Here is a 24346-nt window from a genome sequence, read left to right on the forward strand (position 1 = left end):
TACTTCTCTTTCCCTCTCTGTTTTCTATCTTGGCTGTGTTTACCAGTCTTGTTCTCAAACTTTACTAGCTATAGTCTCCAGAATTTCCAGTACTGTTTCTCACATTCCTCATCTCATGAAACTACCCACTTATTTTGGAATCGCTGTTTCTTAAAATGAAACTTCTGCTAAAAATATGGAATGAACATCAAAAACAAAAATCTAACTGAAGGGTAGGGTAATGAGCATTCTTGAAATACAAGGATTTGCTTTGCTAGAAGACAAAAGATTTTTGACAAAGTTGCTGAGTGGATGAAGATGAAAGGTTAGCGCTGATATATTAGGATTTTAATAAAGCATGAGGATCAAAATTTCATGAAATCTTATTCAACACAGTGAGATCAATAGAAATGATTTATTGTAGGCCGAGAACTGAGGAATTATAAACAGAAGATAATAAAGATAAACAATAACATATCAAGTTGCACATTTAAGGATTTCCATTATTTCACTTATAGTTATAAGTACAATAACAACGAGTGTGTTGCAAGAACAAGGAAAGGAACTTTCCCTGTCATAAAAGGACATTTCAAAACACTAAATATGTTTGCCTTAACTAAGTAAAACCAAAGAATTACCAGAGGCAAAAAGCAGTATGAAAATATTACCATGCATGTTATTTGAGCCAAGATACACCAAGGAGAGGAAGATTTTTTTAAAGTAATGCTAGACGTTGTAGAGTTGTACAGGCTACAGGTGCTGGTGACAAAGGCTGCAAGACTCCCTTGTAAGGCAAATCTGGGGCTGTGCCGCAGGACTCCAATGGCCCCACTGAAGGGTGTGACTAGGCCCAGAAGCCAAGAAGGCAGCACCTTGAGGAAGATGTATGTAAGAAAGAGTATAATGTTTCATGCAGTGAAGAGGGAATTAAAAAACACAGATGAGAAACAACCCTGCAGACACCAAGGTCAATGAAGAAGGAGTGGAAGACGTGTTGCAGGGGCAGATGTTCTTTTGCAGCCTGTGGAGATGTCCATGGTGGGGAAGCTATCCTGGAGAAGCTATCTTGTAACCTGTAGAGAGGACCATGCCAGAGCAAATATTCACACTGCAGGTCTTGGAGGACCCCACACTAGAGCAGATTGAAGTGGGCCGCAGTCAGTCAGGTAGATATTTCCTGAATGATCTGTGGCTCATGCTGAGGAAAAATGTGAGGAGGAATGAGAGGCAGAGATAAATCATTATGGTTTTTTGACTATAATCCCTTCTTCCCCATCCCTTTGTGCCACACAGTAAGATTGGGAGAGAGAAACTGGGAATGAAGGAGTGAAGTAGAGAGAGGGTAGAGGTGGGTAGGAAGTGTTTCAAGTTTTGTTTCTCACTTTATTTTTCACTGTCCTATTCTATTTTAATTGGCAATAACTTGCATTAATCTTCCAGTAGTCTAGTCTTTTTTTGCTTCTGACAGTAATTGGTAGGTGATCTCCATGTCTTTATTTTGACCCACATGGTTTTTCATCATATTTTCTTATCTGTCCTGTGTATGAATCCTTTGTTTTTGGCTCAAAGCTTGCTTTCTGAGGCATTTCCTGTGATAAGACTGACTTATCTAGGAGATGAGAGGTGGGTGTTTCTGTGTGGCAATCAACATCACTGTATGGACAATTTTACATTTGATAGCATTTCTTTGGAGCTGTTTGCCTTCGGAAGAGGGTGCTCAGGACTGTTTACTGGTGGAAGATCTGGCCTGTGACCAAGTAACTCCAGCTTGCTATGGGAGATTCAGGGATGGTACCATTGCATCCTGTGAAGGCAAGATACAAGTCGGCGCCTCCATGTTCACTCTTATCTGCTGGCAAGGCCTGGAAGATGGGAACAAAAGGAGTTCCTACTGAGATCCAAAAGCCAGAAGATGTCACTCCAAATGGAGCTGACTCAACCACTTTGGACTTATAAATAAGTTTGTACTGCCATTGGAAGGTTGGTCACAGTTGTTGTCATCAACGGAAAACAGCCCCTGATGACCCATCACTACTGAAGACGAACCATGCTGGACCCATGGTGGTGACTCGACAAGGACTCCTTGCTTTTATTTCCTATATTTTCTATCGCCCATCTCCCCTTCCCCATCTCCCTGATTAAGATTTGTAATAAACTGGTCAGACCAACATTTGAACTGTTGTTTCTTAATCTCATGTCGGGTATACATATATCAAAGAACTTCCTCTCCCTCCTATAAATTGGAGCGAGACATCCTGTAGAGGATGGGTAATGAGTGAGTGGCTGGGTAGGCATCTGCCAGCTGGCAGAGGTCAATTCACCACAGAAAGTAAATTAAAAGAAAATGTAGATTATTTATCAATGAGTGCTTTATTTAGCCATGGATAACCTGAAAGGGCAATTGTGATAGTCCTTTTGTTTGAGACATTAAAGTGTTTGACAGGGTTCTAGAAAATGTATTCAATGGAATAAGACTTGCATCAGCTGATAACAGGATTGGTTTCAGAATTAATTGATATTTTTTGCATCTAACCTCAGTGATTCATAGGGATGCTTCTGCCATGTTGGATATCTTTTGCTTTGTCATTCACACAGAAGGCTGGGAATGCAATCATGACAAAATATTTGTTGAAGTAGAAATTAATTTCTAACAAGATGATTTCTTCATGAAGGTTGCTAAGTTGAAGTTGCTACTGCTGCAGTGCTGTCAGTGCTCATTAAGGATCTCAGTCTCATGTAAAGAAGGAACCAAAGAGAAGCAGAAAAATTCTAAAACTGGGTGAGGTATTATTTTCTCATTTTATTGAACCTACCCTGGAAATCTTGTTTTAATTAAGCCAAAAAAATTCATTAAATCACTTTGAGTAATACAAGGTCACAAAATAGTCACAAAAAAGAAAACTTTGAAAAAATCTAATTTTACCCCCAAATTCAAGATATGCATACATACATAAAATCAAGATGAATACATGCTTTCACAGTAAATATTTATTATGTATCACTGCTTATTAGGATATGAAAAATGACCACTTAATATTTCAATATAAGTTATAAGTAAAAATATGTTAAGATAACTGATACAGATAACATCTGAGTTTATAGTTTAGATCAGGTTGCATCTAAGTTACTGTGAAACAGTATAATCTTTGGGGTGTAAACATGAAGACTACTCATTGCTTTTGGTTATGACTCTTCCCAAGTTTCTTTGGCAATACATAGAAAGAAATAAGTTCCTCCTGAGGGCAAAGTGGAATCAAAAATAAGATTCAGAATCTCTCTTTTGAGGATGATAGAATACTCATCTGAATTAACTGTAGAGATGCTTTTATCTCTCCATCAGCTGTTGTGGGAGTCTGTGGAGATCAGCTTCCCTGAGCTAAAGTTGGTTTGTGAAACACTGCTCTACTCTGATTTGTTCAACGAATCTCAACACAAACTGGAATATTTCTGTTCAGTACTATGGACTTTGTATCTAGATCTTTCTCAACATGAAAAAAAGACACTACATCACACTTACTTTAATATTTTAAAATTGGATATTGCAAATTAAAATATGAATTGCAAACCAGTCTCCCTCCAACTCTTGTCCTTGCAAAGTAGGCTCTTTCTTTTAAATTTTATTTTAATCCAATTTCTGGATAACAACAAAGTATACAGAGTGGGTAATACTGCTTTGTTTCTGTCACCTCTAAATCTGGATGCCTATCTGCTCCTTTATTATTTGTTTATTTATTTAATTAATTATTTTAACAGCATTCTGGTCATTACTCCTAATACTTGTTCATGGGACATCTATGTCTCCTGCTTACCCTGCAGGTCTTCTGGAAATATGCAGTCTCCTATCAAAGTGGTCCTATGGATCAAGAATGTAGAAATCAAGAATAGGTAAACTTCATCAGCTGCTTAGTCTATTATTCTTCAAGAAGAAGAAATATGAGTGTTAAGCAGAGAAATTAAGTAGTTGCACAAATTATTGAAGCTTATGTAAAATTTTGTGTATGCAAAATCCTTGAAATGTTGCTAGAACATTGCTTCATGGGATGGAAAAGAATGTTGTATCTCACAGAAAGCAGTAATGTCATCTAGTCTTGGCTGAACTTGGACAGCTGAAATCATCTCCACAAAGAGAGAGATACTACACTTCACTGAAGCACACATTTGTGTGTATGAAGCAATAGGTGGATGTGCTAATAACTCGATTTCAGTATTGATGGAAGGAATAGGAGAATGGCAGTAAGGAGTGGAGATTTGCTTCTGAAAGGAATACTAGAAGGTTGCCAAGGAGTAGATAGCATAAAAATACATATCTTTTCCCAGTCTTGGGATTTCTCTCATGAATGCAATCTCTGGATATAATACTTGCAAAAACTTTTACACAAATTTACACAGCTGCATATCAATGTTTTTCAATATCAATATCAACGATGGGTTTGATGAAAAACAAACTAGGCTGTATAGATTGAAACTTCTGAGTTCATTCTGCTGTGGTCTGCTGAGAAGAGTGGGCTGCAATCTTCTGGTGAGCACAAATAGCTTGAAAATCATGACATTTAGTAAAATATTGGGAAGAGCAATTGAATACAAATCAGTTTATAGAACATATTTAAGCATTATTTTTGATATTTGAGAATGGAAATTGCTTTTAAAAAATGGGTAAAACTTTATAAGAACATTGCTTATAAAAGATCTACTAATTTTACTTAAATGTTATCAGTAAGATATCCATAATGTGAATTTGAGGAAGCATTTTCAGTTACTTTAGTTACTTACATTTTCCTTAGATAACATGCTATTGGGAACCTGCATGGGTACCTTTTTGCATAATGGCATGCTCTGAGATTATTGGCTATGCTTTTTCTCTAGTGCTGAAGTTAATTTCATAAATTTGAACTAAGTACATTTTGTATTAGGAATTAGGAGAAAAGAGTTAATTACAGATTAGTTGCATCTACTGTCTCCTTCTGAAAATCTAATTCTGAAAAACCCTTTCAACACAAAAAAAAAAAAAAAAGAAAAAATAAAAAAGAAAAAGCCTGAATTAGTCTTTAGAAAGCACAGCAAAAGAAAAAAATATATATACATCTTTGAGGCAAAAGAAATCTTTTTCTTTACTGAAGTCAAATAATACTAGCTTGTGAATAACTATTATTTCATACAATTTTTTGTCAGGATTTAAAAAAGGAAAGTGGTGTCATTATAAGCAAAACCTGTGATAAATAATTGAATCTCGCTGAGATATTCATTTTAATAACATTTGTTCTGAATGCCCATGAAAAGCATAATGACTTCCAATGAGCTAAGTCCTTTAAAACTTTCTTCAGATCTGTTCTGTAATTCAAAGAGAATAAATCTAGAATATTCTGTGATATTCAAACCTTGTATAGTTAACTGTATTAGAAGTCTGCTTCAAATCAAAATTAGTTCGAAGATGGTTTATAGAATGAAAATGAATAATGCTTGTGCTTCTTCAAATTTGCTTATAAAACCAAATATTCTTTTCATGTTTTCAAAATAATATTGGTTTAGAAGCAAATAATATACACATAATCATATTAGGCAATATTATCCTTTCTTTAAAAAAATAAAAAAGTTCTGCAATCTCTACTCAAATATCACATAAAATTACTTAAAAAAATACTGTTTTTTTTCTAAGAAAAAATATTTTTTCATCTTATTTGAAAGTAAACAAGGCATTCATTTAATTAGTGCAATACAAATAGAAAACCATTCATTCCACTTCTCCAAACAATTTTTACACATTATAAACAAATCAAATAATATAAATTTGTTTTAAAAACATAACAAATACTATTGTGGTATCACCAGTCATTATCAGTTATTACATTCATTTTATTAAGACATGCTTAGAAAGAGTAATAAATTGGAAACAGGTTTTTAACCTTGCCAGAAAGCCTGAAGAAGCAACATTAGTATCCAAATTTACAGAAATCTGCAAGCATAAAGTGTTTCATTTATCATTGCTACTAAGAAAAATAACGTCAGATCATTTACCAAGCAATGTCTAATTAATTCATTAACTAGTATGATTATTTATCACTGAAAGAAATGTATTAGAGGGAAGTAATTCTTTAGTGTTTCATTGGTTTATATACACGTGTTCATAGATAGATCAAACTGAAAAGTCATGAAGATGTTTAAAAAAGTAATTTTTAAACTGTTGATAAACTGATGAAACAATATTAGTAAGACAAGTTTGGTGTTTCTTTATGTACTTGCTGAATGTGTGTCTATCCTGGTAAACGAGGAGCATGTCAGCCATATTTTCTCTGCTGTAGCATCCTGGTTTAATTGATTTTTTTCTGTTGGCTCTCTTCAAGAAGATAATTAAATTTATCTGTCAGTTCTTATTTTTTGAAAGTACAATTAGACCTAAACCTTTCTGAGAGTATTTTATCAAATATGATAGCTTAAATGAAAGACATTGTCCTTTGCAAATTCATATGTTTTCATTAGAGTAAAAGGCCTCCCATCAGAACTTTTCATTTAAATTTATATGAGATTTCTGGTGTGTAATTCCATGCTTAGCAATATTTGATTTCTTCTGCAATATTATCCAAACACTTTTGTTGTGTTTTTATTACATTTGGTGTTACATTTCCATCCTTTGGTGCCTTTATGCTGAAGGAGATGACAATTAAAATTCTATAACTTTAGCTGATTTTTTTTTTTTAATGGAAAAAATATTTTTTAGGGGTTTCAGAAAAATAATTACTGACAGCTTAACTAAATCTTTAAATGCAATTCTAATGAGATATTTTTCCTTACTGAATTAGATGCTTGTTAGCATGATGTTTTTTTTAACCTTTTCAAATTATTATATTTATGTACAGAATAATACTGTTAACCCTAAAAGAAATAACATTGCCAGTTGTAATTCTTTTTGTTGGCATTTTGTTCAAAGATAAAAGATTCAGATTTGAATCTGTGTATTACAAAAGAAGCGCTGCCTGGTGATTGTAATGTCATTTTCTTTTGAGGCAGTTAAGGTAAGGGTTTGCTACCTCTAGAAATCCAGCTTTCAGCTATGTAATGCCAGTCTTGAAAGCCTGTCTCTGTTTCTGTAACGTCCAGATTAAATGCCTGTTGTTGTACATATAACCAAGTTTTATTTTGAGCTTATTATTGTGGTGTGAATGTAATTGAGGTGCTACTGCTTGTTCTTCAAACTTGAAGTCAGGAAGCTGGCTGAGTTCACCTCTCAACATTCTCTGAGGAGTCTAGGTCTCTCTTCTGTAATAGATTTTTGAGTTCTGCCAAATGTTAAAATATTGTTCACTGATACACTGAAAATCTGGCCTTCTATGTTTGGGGCTAAAACTGTAAATAAGAAGTAACAAATTAGAAGCAACCATTTAGAAATTCTGGGTATTTGATACTTCTGCAAAGAAAACAAGCTTATGGTAAGTATGGAGCCATAGGCCCATGATTTCAGTAGATTCTTTCAAAGAATAAACTTCACCCTCACATTCCTGCAAATCAACAAACGTTCCCTGACCACATTAATGAGATAATCTTTAAAAATATATATGAACAGGAATCTGCCACTTGAGCAGGGTTGTTGCGCAGGGAAGCTGAAATTAAAGAAGGGGCCTTGAGAGCTGATTGTAATCAGACATCATATTCCAGAACACTGGAAGGCAATGATTTCCCACTGGAAATCCCTCTGTTACCAAATTGTCAGCTATGAACTTTTTAGAATTAAGTACTTTTGGCCAGTTCTTTCTTCTGGGAGGCAGGCAAAGACTTTCCTGACATCTTTAGATATCCAATACAGCAGACAATGGGACAAAGCAGAGCCCTATCTTCAAGTCTCAGCGGCATAGCTTAGAGAAGAAACATAAATCCCAGCTACCTACAGCCCAGATGAAAAATAAAACAAATACCTGTCTATGAGGAATAAATAATTTCATTATTTTCTCTGTGAGCTATTCTGGTTAATAGCATATGAAAAATAAAACCTGAAACCAAAACAACCCAACTCCCAACCCCCAGCAATCTCAAACAAACAGAATTCCTAGATCGCAGATGAGATTTTGAAACACCCAGCCAAGACATACAGATTCCTATCTATGTAGGTGGCAGTGTGACTTTAAAGGAGAAATATAAATACCATAGAGCTATGAGGAGCTTACAGCACAAGACAGTATCTGAATGTATAATATGAGGAATAGAAGTCATAATCAGACACATTTTTCTGTGAAGTTTTATCAGAGTTGAGATTTTTAAATGTGCCTGTGTGGAATAAAAGTATAGAATTAATTCCCTTTCAGTGGTACACGTGCTGTGAAGTCACTTTGGTGGTTTTCGAATAAACTTCACCTGATGCAATCTGCCAACTGTTTGGAAAGGGAAAGGAAGTTGCTGTTGCTCCTGAAGTGCTTGCATACCATCCAAATGGGAAATGTGTTCATTTTGTATGTTTTGTGCATCAGTATGAGTTTACAAATAGACTTAAGGGATTCAGCCCCCTTAAGGGTTTACTGAAAGTAACTAATATGTGCTCAGTGACACTGAGACAATTTTACTTCACTGCTTCACTGATATCTTTTCCATATAGATAATAGCAAGGAATAAAGAAAGTATATCTTGTCCAACCAGACTGGAAGTGTTTTTTTTGTTTGTTTGTTTGTTTTTTCTTTTTTTTCTTTTTTTCCCCTTCACATGTGGCACAGTTAAAGTGTAGAAATGTATGGTAGAAGCTGCAAGGTTTTGGAGGGAGTCATGGAATCATAGCATTATAGAATGGCTGGGTTGGAAAAAAACCTTAAAGCCCATCCAGTTCCAACCCCTGCTAGGGGCAGGGTTTTCACCCACTAGATTAGGCTGCCCAGAAATCTATCCAACCTGGCCTTCAACACCTCCAGGGATGGGGCATGGAGACATGGATAATGTCTTAGAACAAAAGCCTGCGTTAAAAAGGAATGATATAGTAAGCACTGGTACCATGAACTTGAGGAGCTGAAATAACTAAACCTATTTAATAATGGCTAATACAGTCATTAAAGTCCTATGCAATAAAACTGCTATACTGCTGGTTGTTTACCAGGTAAGAGTGAATTTTTCTGAGTTTGTCAACTGTTCTGTCTTTCAAGTAGGAGGCTAAAAATACCATTTCCTCTTTAAAATAACAGAAGGGAAATTCTTGACTCGAGGGTTTTTTATTTATCTCATGATTCTATTACTCTAGCAACCTCTTCAGAACATTTCTTTCCTCCCTTAAACTATTTTTTACTGTTGTGCTTCCAGAGTAGAATCAGTTGGCAGGAAGTGAACTCTTTCATTGTCATGATCATGAACAACAGTGAACAAACGGAGCTCTCCTGTATATTCTTAGCCACTGCTGTATGAGGTGAGGCAAAGAAGAAAAGGATGTGAAATGAATTCTGTCTGCATTACTTAGAACAACTGTCCTGTATACTAACATGGTATCTTTGGTTAATGTTGAGCTTTTCTCCAGTATTTATGGATTTATTTATTTTTTTCCCCCATGCTTATTCTCTTTTTCACAACATTTTATCTTCAGGGTTATTTTACGGACTCCACGTCTCTGGTCTCCTATTAATTACACTGCATCTCAGAAGGCAGATCTGACATTTCAGTACACAACACATCAGCAGAATCAGTCACTTTGTTTCAATTGCTTTGTTTTTCTTCATAGGACTAATTGTTAAGAGGAAGCCCTATAAATAAAATACTAAAGGAAAGTAATTTCCACGTTCAAAATCATAGAAAGTCAGATAGATTTTTCTGTAGAACATAATCTTTCTGAAATACAGAGGACTGCATGACTGCATACTTACTGAAAATCCAGTATCCAGGCAAGAAGATGAAATATTTAAAGCTCTGGAAAATAGTTCTACAAAGAAGAAAGAACAAATATTTGCATAAACTGTGAATATTCCATATAAGAAGTGATTTTCTCTTATTAGGTTCGTTGGAGTTTCCTTGTGCCAAAAGCAACTGAAAAGGGAAGGGGTCTGGAGTGAGATAAACATTCATCTTCCTGAGACTGAACTGGATTGGAGACTCTTTTTTGGCTGTTCCAAATAGTGTCTAAACTATACTGACAGAAATCAAGAGAGATTTTACAATTGCCACGTGCTGTTCTGGTCCTGTGTCTGCGAGGCATGCTCCTGGGCCAAGGAGTGGGGTAGTTTCATCTGAAATGATCAGATGACTGGAAACTTAATGTGGTAGCAGTTGGAGAATAGTACTCATATAAGCTATAAAATGTCAAGAAAACATTGTTTCAGAAACCAATAAAGCTTTTGAAAAAACTCAACAAGAGAGTCTTCTATGACAAACAATTAACTTGCTTGTCAAATAAGAAAAGTGTTACCAAAAGGACTGAGATGGATTTGGATATGGATTTCAAATACAATTAGATATTTAAGCTCTAAAAATCTAATCTCTTGTCCCACAAGAAAGCAAAATGCACTATGAAGTCATTTATTGATTTTTGCATGTCTGAATTGGGTAGTTACATACAGTTGTACCTAGGGCAAATTTCATGCGCCGTACACACTCCGAGTGAATTGAACTTGATTTTAACTTGTTGTTTGTATCCAGAGAGGTATCTACCAGCAGTGACCTGTTTGCAGATTATGTCTATGACTAGCAGGAAAAGCAGGAGTGATATTTGAATTATCCAAGTGACTTAGAAACGTGGGCACTAATGAGCCCCTAAGTCTCCTTGGCACTACCTGGAAACTCCTGCATTGCAAACACATTATTGGACCTGCATGTACTGATTTAGTTATCTCTTCTGAAGTGCTAATGTCTGTGTTCCAGTTTTCTTTTGCCCAGATTGAAATACACCTCACTGTGGACAGAGTAGAAAAGCAATCTGTTAGGGTTTGGGGTAGAAACATTCATACATGCTCATTTTTAGTGCTCATCTTTTGATCTCTTCTTTAAAACCTTGCATGGCTCATGAGAATGTGCAGCTGAATAGCCCTGAAATGTTACGTTGCTGATGCAGATTGACCTCCATAAATAGCATGTCCTCTATACCAAGATCCATTTTCTCCACTCTCTACTGCTCCTTTGAGATGATTTTTACTGTTGTTCCTAGCTCTAGGGATTTTTGTTGAGAGCCTGTTTGCAGAACACATGCCACACATAGCTTTCAAGGCTCTCTGCCTCTTATTACTGATATTACTTTTAAAAATGATTTAGTGAAGGCTACAGATGTGCTAAATGGTTTGGCAAAAAAACACAGAGTGCCTCTGAACAGGAGTACCCACCTGCTGGCTCATGATTCAGTGGTTCTTTGGTTTTACAGTACTGAAAGTAAAATAAATAGCAAGTGATGAGAAATGTTGTACACTGCAATAAAACACAGAAAATACACATTTCCTGAGAGAAAGGTAAATCACTGCTGTACATTTTGTTACAAAATATGCACTGTACTATTGTTTTTTAAAAAGATTTAAATGAAAATGCAAAAACCTCCTTTTGCAAAGCAATTTAATTTCAGATTTCTCTTGCAATCCTTTAGTCTCTCTGTTCCTTCCCCTAGGAAGTAGCACCTTTTTAAAGTATTGAGTCAAAAATGGCAAGAGCCTGACCTGAAGTATTTGGCTGCTATTAAGTTTCTTTAAAAACAGAGTGAGTGAGAGAGAGAGAGAGAGAGAGAGAGAGAGAGAGAGAGGGAGAGAGGGGGCGGAGGGAGAGAGAGGGATTAAACATGAGCGTCATAACCTGCTGCTTAGAAGAAAACTAGCTAAACAAAACACATTTGGCATAGACACAGTTCAGTGCCACAAACTGCACTAATGTGATGAGGTAAAGAAGGAAAAATAAGGAGTGTTGTTTCATCCTTCCCTGGATTGTGGTTGTGCCCAATAGCGGGTTTCTTAATGTTTCCATTACATTCCCCTATTTTTAGAAGTTAATAGCTCGGCTATAACAATTTGCTTCAGGCTGAAGCTTGGCGTACAAGGTCTCAGTCAGGGAGCACATTTAGTGAAATAGAAGATTACCCATTTTAGAGCCATATTTTTTTTTCTGTCACACAATCTAAAAATATTCTCCATTTCAGAAATTACATTTGGCATCTGATTTATCTATAATGTAATCTTTCCTCACTACATTTGACCAGTGAAAACTCCATTAAAAAAAAAAAAAAAAGAAAAAGAAAAAGAAACTTTTTTTTTGTATCTGTGTGTGCATCAGTATGACAATGATGGCCAATACACTCCCCTTTTTCAGGGTCCAAAACGATCTGTAGCTATTTGTAATTCAAACAGATCTACGTGAAGTACATAGTACATTATATGACATCAGTCTACTCTGTGTTTTTTACTATGGGATAAGCCATTGCAGGAAAAAGATATAGGGCAAGATGAACTGTGAGACTAATCGAATATTGTAATTCTTATTTTTGTGTTTCCTAGACCTTGATTGCTTGGGCACTTCAAGAATATCTACCAGAAAAGACACTGTAAGGACAAGGTGTTCTGTGTGAACGGAACACAAAACTTAAACAGTATGTTACCTACTAGTCTTCCATAAATCTCTTTTTCTACCTTTGGAGTAATGCTAAATACAGCAAAATAGATGCTTGGAAAATGGAGTGTTTTGGAGAACCGGCAAACCCCCTGAATAGTTTAGAGAAATGAAGATAGTATTATAAAATTGACACAGAAATGTATAAATATTTTAATCATTAAAAATAATATAAATAGCTATAGACCTTTTGTGCATTCTTAGAAGGTATTTCTGATTTTTTGATGTACCTTTGTTTTTGTTTGTACAGTCACTAAGTGAAAATTCCCAAGTTATTACTGCTTTGCTTTATAATACTTCTGGGGCTTTTGTGGGTTAAAAAGCTGTAGTAAAACTACATATTTCTCAGTAACTCTCAGTAATTCTACTTGCATAAAGTTGACGCTATATATATATATTTTTTTTCCTGTAGAAACACAAATGAAGGACTAAAGAACAAAAAGCTTACATGGAAACAGTAAAAGAGAGAGCACGATGATCTGTTCCTCAGTCTTGCAGCGGTATCTGTGCAGCCCAGCTCTTGGACACTGACATGCTCTTAAGTGGGGCTAGGTCTCTGCTGAGAAGCATTTGGTACAGCAGCATGATAATGTTCCTTTTTACTACAGCATCTGCATCAACTCTTTGCATAGCCCACTTAAAACAATAAGGCAGTTATTACATGCATGAAAAATACTACATACTTCGAAAATTACCTTACTCTTCTTTTCATGCAACACACTTTGACATAATAGACTTTTCTGTCAACTCACTGCTTTTCGTGGAAGGTTTTGCTTCCTTTTTAGCTATTATTTTCCACTCTAGTATGTGAGGGACTCAGCTATGGAAATCACCATTGTAAGAATTTGAGTCATCTTCAAGGTATGTTTTCTGTGTCAGGTATAGCAATATAATTCAGTATGCTTAGAAGTTAGCCAATTTGTAGTAATGCTTGGGTAACTTCTTTCATATCTTCTCACCCCCACCTTAGCAGGGAGTCCTGGTAAATCTCTCAGTCTCCTTCCAAAGAGGGAGAGCTCAGCTCTCCAAAGCAGATCCACTAGGTTACTGGCATGTAATCATTACAAATGCTTCAGATCTTTCTGAAAACCCTCAAGAAAACTGCAGACATTGGCCCTTAGTTCCATGGAGACCAGGATGTGTACTTTTCTCACACATTACAACCTCTATAAAAGCTACAGTATTCTTAAGAATTACTTCAAATAACAAATATCTTCAGTTTCATCAGGCAATAGCAAATTTCCAACCTTCCATCCCTTCCTCCTATCCTCCCTTCCATCCCTTTCTTCCCTCGCTTCCCTTTCTTCTCTTTTTGTTCTCTAAACCTCTATATTTATCCTTTGAACTTGTGAATTATTACATATCATATGCAGTTTAAAGTAACCTTCACTTTAAATTCCATGGCTTTTGTTGGCTAAGTCAGTACTTCAACAGCATTATTATGGTTTTCTTTGTGTGAATATTGTCAGTCAGACACTTAGCACAGGTAACTATATTGCAGTTATATTTGGGGCTTAGTGGTGAATGTCACCTCATAGGTCTTTGCAAAATCCTCACAACTGATCAGAAATTCTATTGCATGGAAAAATTGTCTATTGTCAAGCAGAGCTTTAATTAAAGCTATACTTTGTTTTCAATCCAATTTAGGAACAAATACAAAAAAAGAAAGATGTAAATTTTACAATGCCTGGCAATGTATCCAATTCTGAGCAGAACAAAGAAGCTTATATGCTGAAAATCTTGTAGGAATAAAGCATGTAAGATAAATAAAAAGCTTCCAGTGCTTAATTCCAATCGTCTCCACAACAACTGGAGCTGCTGATAAGACACCTACTCAGAGTAATGATGCATAATGTGAAGAAGCAATAACCCAGACTGCATAACTATGAAGGAATGCCATTCTTTTAAAGAAAAGTGTGGCAAATGTGAAGCTCTGTTAATGTTCTGAGCCTTTTTCAAAGTATTTTTGTGAACAAGGCAAATTGCCAAGGTTTTCTTTTTTTCAGTATATGATAGCGAGAACAAGAAATGTAACTAATATAAGGGCATCAAGCATTTGTCCATGTACGATCATGTAAATATTTATGTACTGTCAGTTCATTATTAGTGGAGGTTCTAATAGGAATATAAATATTATGAAGTTTGTTTACGACAGATAAATCATAGGGGTGCTGAAGTAATTTGCAATAGTAAAGCTCATTTTGGATAATTACAGAGCCCCAGAAGATTGTATTTATGCATTACAAAGGAAGGGGATGTTCAGAGGAAGACTGTTTTGGGCTGCTGACATTCTGAGGAGGCTCGAGGCTGATCCTGTCTGGGACTGACTTAGGAGCATATGCAAATACTAATGAAGGATTTTGACAATAGAAAGGAGGGAAAAATCAGTTTAGTTTCAATTGTAAGGCTAACCTTATTCAGTCAAATTTCATGCAGATGAATTACTGTAACTACAGAAATAATGTAAGAAAAGATTAGTTAAGATTATGCTGGCAATAAAAATACTAATGTTTTATTACATTGAATTCTATTTTGCATTTTATGTGGGGGTAAATTAGACTGCAGTGTTGTTTATCCCTGTTTTATGAAGGCTATGTTCATATTCATATTAAAGCTTATTACTGCTCTTTCCTTCACTCCCCTCCCTATCCACGTTTTATTTAGGCTAACTAAATACTTGACTCGGCACATCTTCTGCCTTAAATATCGTTAAAGCTAAGAACAAAACACAACAACCAATCTCTCCTCCATCCCAGAAAGGGCTAAGCAACAGAACAGTGGACTTTGGAAGGTCATATTATAATGAGCTTAAAATATAGTTCTCTGAGCTTGTGCTCTGCTGCAAATAAATGTGGTTCAGCTCTTTTCCATGAATGTTTTACTGATTAGATTAATTTTAAGTGAAACATGCATTCTTCTCTCAATGACAATCTAATCAATGTCTATCTGGAAGATGATTGTTCAAGTAAAACACTATGAGAAGGAGCAAAATTATTTTCTGAACTGTAATAAAAGAGCTTAAAATTAGAGTGAAATCTATTACACATTTTTAGCAGTAGTAACTAGCAAATCTTTTTTGTAGATCTTTTTGTACTGGACTGATTATTGGAACTTCACTGTTTTTGAGGGATGAAGTTTAACCCAGAGATTTCCAGAGATTTGAGTGAGTACACCTTTTTTTTTTTTCTTTTTTTCTTTTTTTCTTTTTTTTTCTTTTTAAAAGCTTTGGCAAGAACTTTGGTTTTTGTTTTGTTTTGGTTTTGTTTGTTTGCTTTTGGTGACAGTAAATAAATAAATATATCATTATAAATACAGCAATGGGTAGCTAATCAGTTCTCTTAAGGAAAGGGATCAGAGTCACAGCTTGCTGAAGCAGTGCTTACGTGGTTTATGGATTTTACCATAGGGACCACTCTTTTACATAAAAAAACACAACTACATAGTAGAATCTGTCCTAGAGGCAAATATCAAGGCAAAACAGATATATTTCCCAAAATAAAACACACTGCCTTACCTAATCAGCTCCCTCACCTCTTTATACAACCAAATGGACTCCCTCCTGAAACAACTGAAAGATTTACTTGCCAGACTAGTGAGTTGTATCTCTGTCTGACTATACATATTAAAGGCTTAAGTTGTGCAATGCAAAATGGAACTGAAAGTTATTCTTGGAGAGCTAGGGAAGCCTGAATCCTAGCTGCCTCTAGTAATATGTCATTTGTTCTCTCCAAAAATATTATCATTTTCTGCATGTGCTCCCTTTTCACTTACCAAAGTCATATATTGTTACCTTCCACCCTTATCTCCCTCATAGCAGCATGATCTGTTAAAACTCATGCCATGGGATAAGCCTGCATAGACAACTTCAAATGCTAAGAAACAGAAAATGCAAGTTGACTTGTCAACTAGATACAAGAATATTATAAGTACTTTCTATTTCTAGTACCGTGTCTTCTGTGTGGCTCAAAGAATTAATTTAGACAGCATTTAACCAGATGGAATTTGAATATGTTTTCTGAGAACATAGCAAGCTTCAATATATTTTTCCATTGTTAATTATTATTAGACTCTTTCTTTTCTACTGTTGTCTCTTTTATTCTGCATTCTGTTTCACCTTCTGTTTTCAATGGACTGTTTTCATCTTCCCAGTTTCAAAAGTTAACCCTTAATCCTTACCAGTTAACTACACTTTTGTTTATAAATCCTTACATAGAGATCAACCACTGCACATTTATTAAAATTTAATTAAAGTGAATGTTCTGAAAATCAGTTACAAAGAAAAGGAGAAGGGAGAAAGGCAGCAGGAAAGTCAGCTTCTTCCCTTATACCATTTCCATTGCAATGGGAGCTTTTATATACTTAAGCTTCTCAACTAGTAGTTCCATGTTTTTAAGAGGATTATATTATTAGCAGTTTAATTATTCATTATGCAGTATTTTTCCAATTGTTATAAAGGTTATTTTTTGCATTTGATATTTAAAAATTAATTTAATGTTTTATCCTTCTTAACAGTCATGACTCATTCTAGTTTCGCCTTTACTTGCACAAAATATTGCTTCAAGAAGACCACAAGAGCATGCCTGTAGCAGAAGCAGATATATCTCCTGGCAGTACAGTGACTCAACCTACTGGGAGACTAGTGCAGTCAAAATGTACTCCAGAGACTGTGGTTTGATTACTGTCACTACCAGTTGGATCATTAATCATAACAGTGGTAGTGACAGCAAGTTTCTTGACCTCATCACGAAAAGCAGAGAGGCTATTCACTGGAGCAATTCATCCTTCAGGCAAAAGAAAACTGTAGGGAGGATATCTTTTATTATCTAGTGTGTTCACTTTCATCCACTTCTTCTGCCTACAATCTTATAAAAAATGCTAGGGCTTTAGGGAGGCAGGATCTCACATTTCTTCTGCTCCTAGGGAAACATCATCCATTGTTTCTGATCATGTTTCTATTCTCACCCCTCTGCATCTCCCTACGTAGTAGCTTGGCATCAAAAGTCAGAAATGTGAGTATCTTCAGCTGTATAGTAACAGTGCACATGGCTGTGTGTTTTCATATAGAGGCTGGTTGTATTCCCCTTCTGGTGGCTGAAATATAATCTCATGCTGACAAAAGATTAAACCCTGAAAACCCAGAGGGCCTTCTTTTAAACACTTAAGATTGCAGGTAAAAAATTCCTAGGGTTCCTTTTCATTATATTGGTGGAATTGTCAGTGTTGCAACCCATTTTCAAGTCCACAAAACATGTAGAATTCTTTTAGTCTGTAACATCTATGCTATTATGCTAACAGCATCTGTTATTCGTTATGCTTTCTTATTACCCCTTGTAAAAACCCCTCATTTTCCAAGTTATTTGAATACAATCAGCCTCCAAATAAATGATCCCAAGCAATTCCTGACAATTAAAGTGAATTTGATTATCCCATTCCTTCAAGATTATTTGCAAAATCTGCTGCTTTTGTCAACAGAGAATCATAAAAGTACATTTTTAGATTATTTTTTGACCAGTATAGAGGTCCAGTGACAAGAATTTTGTATTCTGCAACTAGAAAAATGATCAAGAATCGTAACTCTTTGTGAAAAGATTCAGATATGGTAAAATACAGTAAACTAATGCTTGTAAATCATATGAAAAAATGCAAACATCTATGTAAATAAATACTCATATGTGAGGATAATTGATATGGGCCTGCCAAATACATTCCTTAACATCTTCATTTCTTTTCTTTATTAATGACAGACCAGCCACACAAAATAGGCAATGCAATATCATTAGATGATTCACTAGAAACACTCACTTTTCAAGATCACAGAAAAATTTCTATCGGACTAAGTGTTTTCTGCAATTTTCTAGTTTATACACTGCACTGAATGGTAATGGGTATTTACATGGCTGTAAAAGCATTTTACAAAATGAAATTGTTTTTTATTATTTCATTATTTTATTATATTTTATTATTACATTCTATTATTTATTTTATTATATTTTATTAGAAATAGGCATAATAAATTTTTAGCCAGGAAACCTGTCTGCACACAGAAGTATGACTCATTTGAATGGCAATATGTGAGTGAATGTACATAAGCTCCAATTAATACACACCTGTTTAGCAAGTGTCCATTAACTGCCACTGATCATGACTTCTATTCATAGCAAAGGACCTTGAGCATATTAACCAAAGGCAATACATATAATTTCTTTTTTTAGAATTTCTATTTACACAATTGGTGCTAAATTATTACTAAGTGATTGATTATATGCTTATTTAGGTGTGCCAACTCAAGATATTTCAAATATGGTAATTCAAATAGAGTATTTCGAGTGCTAGCTCTGGGCAAGATCCCTTGACACCAAGGGAGCAGACCCATGTAATTGGGCATGAAGCTCCTGTTATGAGTCCTGGCTTCATCAAAGTGAGACAGGGTAAGAGTTTATGCAGGGTAAGAGTTTAGCTGGATATTTTTAGGGTAACATTAGTTGTTCTTATCTGTTAGGCAAGAAAAACAAAGCCTTACTCAAAGGTGTCAATTCTGAGGCCTAATTTTCATTGTGTTTACTTAATTGAAATATGAACATTGTACTTCATGGACTACAAAACAAATTTCTTTGTTTTCTGGATTTGATGTAAAAACAGACAAGCATTATTTTTTATATGAACTTTATAATCCATGTTTATATAATTGGTTCAAATCTCCCTAGGAAACAGTCACTTCAAGTTAGGTTCATTTTGGCTCTTGCTTAAAGTGTAAATCCAGTCACACTTTTATAGCTGCTGTGTCGTAAACTTCTTGAACACCAGGTTATTTTGACCAATTTGGATTCTCACTTCTCTAGTTCTGTGCAATGCAAGATTGTATCTTTGTATTTCTAAAAAAAATACATTTTTTTTTCCTTTTGGCTCCTGTCAGGGCTTGTTGGTCTTTGGGTCAATGGCCTGTAACTAAATATTAGTTTTTTATTTATCACTTTTCTTTCTGACTCTTCTTTTTCACTCTCTTATTTTATTTTTTTTTAAATATATTTTCACACAGACAGTTCACAGCTTTGACATACACTCATGTAACAATATTTGCTAAATGCTGGTATTCATACTAGTAGGTCACAGTTAAATCTCAGCTAGTGCCAAATGTTAGCACTCTGGAAACTCGTATAACTCAGCAAAGCATCTCAGTAGCATCTCAGTCTTAACCTTTGCCTCAATCACTTAAGTGATGTGTACTTTACATTAGAGAGTTTGTAACATGTACCAAAGGGATAAGCAATTATGTATTTACTTTTTCTCCTAGTACTACCAGAGATCAGTGATCATTCAAACAAAGACCAGTGAAAATTTACTAATAAAACTGAAAAAAAAAGGGCAAAAAAAACACCCCAAACAAACAAACAACAACAACAAAATTGAAAAATACATAACATACAACCTTTATCATCTTGGTGTGGTTGCAGTGTCATAGAATAATATATGTTTTAGGAGGTTTATCACCTGAAACTTGGGAGTTCTATCAGAATTTTACATTGATATTTTGTATTAATATAAAATATATATATATTGCCACACATCCTCCTAGGCATAGACTTCTGAAGTAAACTAAGATTAGGTAAAAATAAAAATTGCTGAACATAAGTCTCTCAGATTTACAGAAGTTAATTTCTTTTCTAATCAATGGAACATACCAGTGAACTCATCTCATGCACTGATTCAACAGTTGTGAAAATACACATATTAGGCATGCTGGCAACATTGCTTCAGCTTTTCTGTTTCTGGTTTCCAGTTTCGCTGTCAGTGCTGTTTTTAGGTGAGTTTGGAAATACAAGGGATTATAGAGAAAGTATCATATCATTAAAGAAATAAGGAGGAAAGAGGCCACTGAAATATAACTGGAGAAAAAAGAGAAATAGAAAATTGAACTATGACCTCTATCTGCTAGGGCAGAAATAATGCTTTAATATATTTTTTAGTGATAATGTGGGTTTTGTGCTACATGTTTAAGTGGAGAAACTGAACAAACATGTTTCATAATGTATTGCATTGTTTTCTATGTAGAATCTGTCTGTGCAACCTACTTTAGGCATGTAACTTTCTTAGTGATTATCTTCCAGACAACTTAGGAATAGATAACTAGATTGACATTCTGTTTAATTATCCCTATTAAAAAGCAAGCTTGTGGTATATTATTGTAATAAATTTTAACAATGAATGAAAAAATGCACCAGACTTCCCATAAAGAAAAGTTTATTTTTGATAGAAATTTACATCATAAGCATTAAAACCCTACATCATTTGAGCCCATAATAATAATAATGGCAATATAATTTATATTATAATCTTCTTCTAATCAAATATTTTACATGCTGTTACCTGAAAAGGGTATAAATTAGCATAGCCTAAAATGTTATTTGTATCATGAGCACTGTCCTGGAGAACAGAAGTGAAACTTTTTCACTTTGCCATGTCCCAGACATACAGATTCCAGAAGCAGATCAGTGAACCTTTATATCTATCCTTAAAATACCTTGATTCTACATGAGTTTTTATATAGCAGCTTACCAGTCTTTCCTGTGTTTTTTACTATGACCATAGTGACACTTTTCAAATACTTGAAAAACCTCAAACCATTTGTCACCTGCCATTTCGGTTTTTGTTTGTTTGTTTGTTTATCAGTTCATTATTTTTCTTGGTTTTGTGTGCTTTGTTGTTGGTAGAATATTTCATGGTGTAAAGTGGCAGTTGCACTTGTGAAAAATTCTAGTGGTTTTAGATATAAGTCCTATAAATCCGAGATAATTCTGAGGAGTTCCATGATATCTGAGGAACACCTTCCTGAAATTATTTGTATATACTGTTGTAGAGTGGTCACTTTCCCCTTTTGTCCAGAAGCTGAACAGGTATCAAAGACACTCACCAAGAAAGCAGGAGTTTTAAGTTCTTCTCTGGCTAGGAGATTTGAGGAATATAAACACTGCTACTTCACAAACCTCTTATCACCACACTTTTGAGGCTTCTAGGGCAAAGTTCTTCTAACTTCCTGCTTTAGATGCTGTTGCACTTTGCATAGAGTAGTGAAAGATTCATAGGGCTAGAGGAAGCAAGAGGGGGCAACTATTTGGTGTTTAATGTTAGGATTAGTGCACTTAGCAAGGTGAAACTCCAGTTTCTTCACCAAATAATATGTCATTATATAGTTAGTTCTTTTCAGATTTTTGATCTTTAGGTTTCCTAATAAGGTAAACATTTTTATAATCTTTAGTCTTTTTCTCATATCTGTTACTTTAGATGAAGGGGGAAAAAAGTGCATCTAGGGAATGATTTAACTTTTCAGGGTTATGTGGTAAGTTAATCAAAAATACTGATTTAAGAGGGTATCTAACAGGTTCTCTTGTTTATATCACAGCACATGCACAGACAATAAAAATATTACTTTGCATGCATTTAACTGCATAACTATTTCTTGCTAGTCACTGGATTAGGGTTATCATACCTTCCAGGATAATTGCAAATCTTGAGATCATGCTCTTTCACGAAACCAGAGAATTCTTCATTCTCTGCACACTTTCTTTACCTCATTGGTTTTAAAACTAAATTAAAACTAATTTTTCCTCACATCTTGTCACATGGCCTATTTCCTTCTAGCTACCAGGCTGAAAATCATAGAATCATGGAATGGCTTAGGTTACAAGGGATCTCAGAGATAATGTAATTCCAACCCACCTTCAGTGGGCAGGGTTGCCATTCACTGAATCAGGGACTAGACCAGGTTGCAAAGTGCCCCATTCAACCTGATACTGAGTACCTCCAGGGATGGGGCATGTACAACTCTTCTGGGCAGGCTGTTCTATCTCATCACCACGCTCTCTGTGAAAAATGTCACCCTGACATCTAATGTAAATCTTGCCTCTTGAGTTTAAAAACTATTTCCCCTTGTCCTATCACTATCTACTCATGTAAAGTTTATTTCCTTCTTATAATCTCCCTTTAAATATTGGAAGGCTGCTATCAGTTCTCCCTGGAGCCTCTTTCTTCTCCAGGCTGAACAAGTCCAGTTCCCCTAATCTATTTTTATACGAGAGGTACTTCAGCCCTTTGATCATTTTTTGGCCCTCCTCTCGATCCATTCCAAAAGCTCCACAACTTTCCTGAGCTGGAGGCATCAGACTTGGGTGCAGTACTCCAGATGAAGACTAACAAGAGCCAAGTAGAAAGGGACAATCATCTCCCTCACTCTGCTGGGCATCCCTCTTTTGATGAAGCCCAGGATATAGTTGGCCTTCTGGGCTGCAAATGCACACATACACAGTTTTGTAAAATTTTCAGGCACATTCTCTTCACTCTTACCCCTTTACGTCCCTTCCCCTACCCCTTACTCTTGCCCTTATACATGTCTTTGCAGAGATGGAAAAGAAAAATCTCTCACACGTAGCCAATTTTCAGAGCACATCCTACTAGCAATAATTAATATTTTCTACTATCCATAATTTGGATGCATATGTGCTAGTTGCATTTTCAGCAAGGGTGAATATATGCAGGCGTTTCATGATACAGCAGATTTCATCAACATGGCTTTATAACGTTAGCCAGAAATTATAAATGATGCAGATATCACAAATTAGCACAGCTTTTTTTCTATTGAAAATAGTCAGCCTCAACTTTGCTAAAAGTGAGAGTCCACCAAGAGTAAGTTTCCCAGTTTCAGAGAAAATCAACTGTTCTATCTGAAACCAGGACAATAACATCTAGATGTTTTTAATGTTCCCTAAACCTTAATTCCAATGCAGACAGTTGTAAATCCTACTTTTCCCAGTGCACGAGTGAGGACTCAAAGATCAAAATCAACCTGAAAATAAATATTATTTTTTTTTAATGTTTTTGACTGCTTGTTTCATCCTTCCAATTAGCAATGAAGACTCGTTTTAAAATATACTTTAAAATAGCATCCTCTCACATGGGGATGACATCACCTTACTTTAAGATAGCTTAAACTCTGATATACCAAGCAGGAAAATTGCAGTAGACTAATACATTTTCTTACAGTAAACTGTTCTTTTGAGTTTACTTTTTTGTTTTTTATTTCGTGGGATCAACAAAATCAAAGTTCCAGTAAAACAAATCTGCATGCTTCTCCCTCTTCATTTCTATATCGTTTTAACTTTAAAGACAAGGCCAGGGGAGGTTGGCAGTGTCACTATGCAATCTACTTAGCAAAATCTGTATTGTGATATCCGACATGCAAGAAGTAGGCAGACAAAGATAGAGAAAAAGACTGGGAAATTACTTTCTATACTGAACTATGCTGTGCAGAGAACACTGATTTTCTGTTATATCCTGAAGCTATCTTGTCACAATATATGTAAATATATATTTGTAAATTCTTTCCTTTTGCTTCTAGATTTTCCAAGAAGTAGATGCCTGTCTGAAAGAAATAAACGGTAACTCTGAAAATTCCTGGGTACATTACGAATACTGATTAATTTTCTGATGTATTTTTAGTCATGTTCCATTAAATATGTAAAATGATGAGTCGCTAGTATTGGTGAGAGGGGGAAGTGGAATATAATTAATAGATGAAAGAATGCCCCTTCAAAATGTAGCTGCTATAAGTACACTTGGCTGATCATGAAATTTCTAATTCCAGCCCTCATATCTATATTTTAGATTGACTGTACCCTAGGGCCCCAGAAGTGAGCTTCATTTACTGAAAAGTCATGGGAAGTCATGTTTATTGTCTCAGCAGGTAGCTGCACTTTAAGCGTAATACTGAAAGACAAGAGAAAATAGAGGCTAGTTGATATTATTAGAGGCACACTGTGGCTTCCTGACAGATGTGCACAGGAAA

At 35.2% G+C, this 24346-nt stretch overlaps 2 long non-coding RNA genes across 2 annotated transcripts in view; one reads left to right on the forward strand and one right to left on the reverse strand.

Annotated features, from left to right (window-relative positions):
• The first annotated feature begins 2192 nt into the window (after positions 1–2192).
• Positions 2193–7098, forward strand: LOC121107715. The gene is made up of 2 exons (XR_005842082.1): positions 2193–2758; positions 3796–7098. It is a non-coding gene; the product is annotated as an uncharacterized LOC121107715 (long non-coding RNA).
• An 87-nt stretch (positions 7099–7185) lies between these two features.
• The window catches only part of LOC107051907, a 60681-nt gene continuing 43520 nt past the window's right edge, over positions 7186–24346 (reverse strand). Inside the window, exons 3-4 of the long non-coding RNA XR_001463889.3 lie at positions 11247–11286; positions 7186–9856 (exon numbers count right to left, since the gene is read on the reverse strand). This is a non-coding gene — a long non-coding RNA (uncharacterized LOC107051907). The remainder of the gene's footprint in view (positions 9857–11246; positions 11287–24346) is intronic.

This window comes from Gallus gallus, chromosome 1 (genome assembly GCF_016699485.2).
Source record: "Gallus gallus isolate bGalGal1 chromosome 1, bGalGal1.mat.broiler.GRCg7b, whole genome shotgun sequence".
NCBI lineage: Eukaryota > Metazoa > Chordata > Aves > Galliformes > Phasianidae > Gallus > Gallus gallus.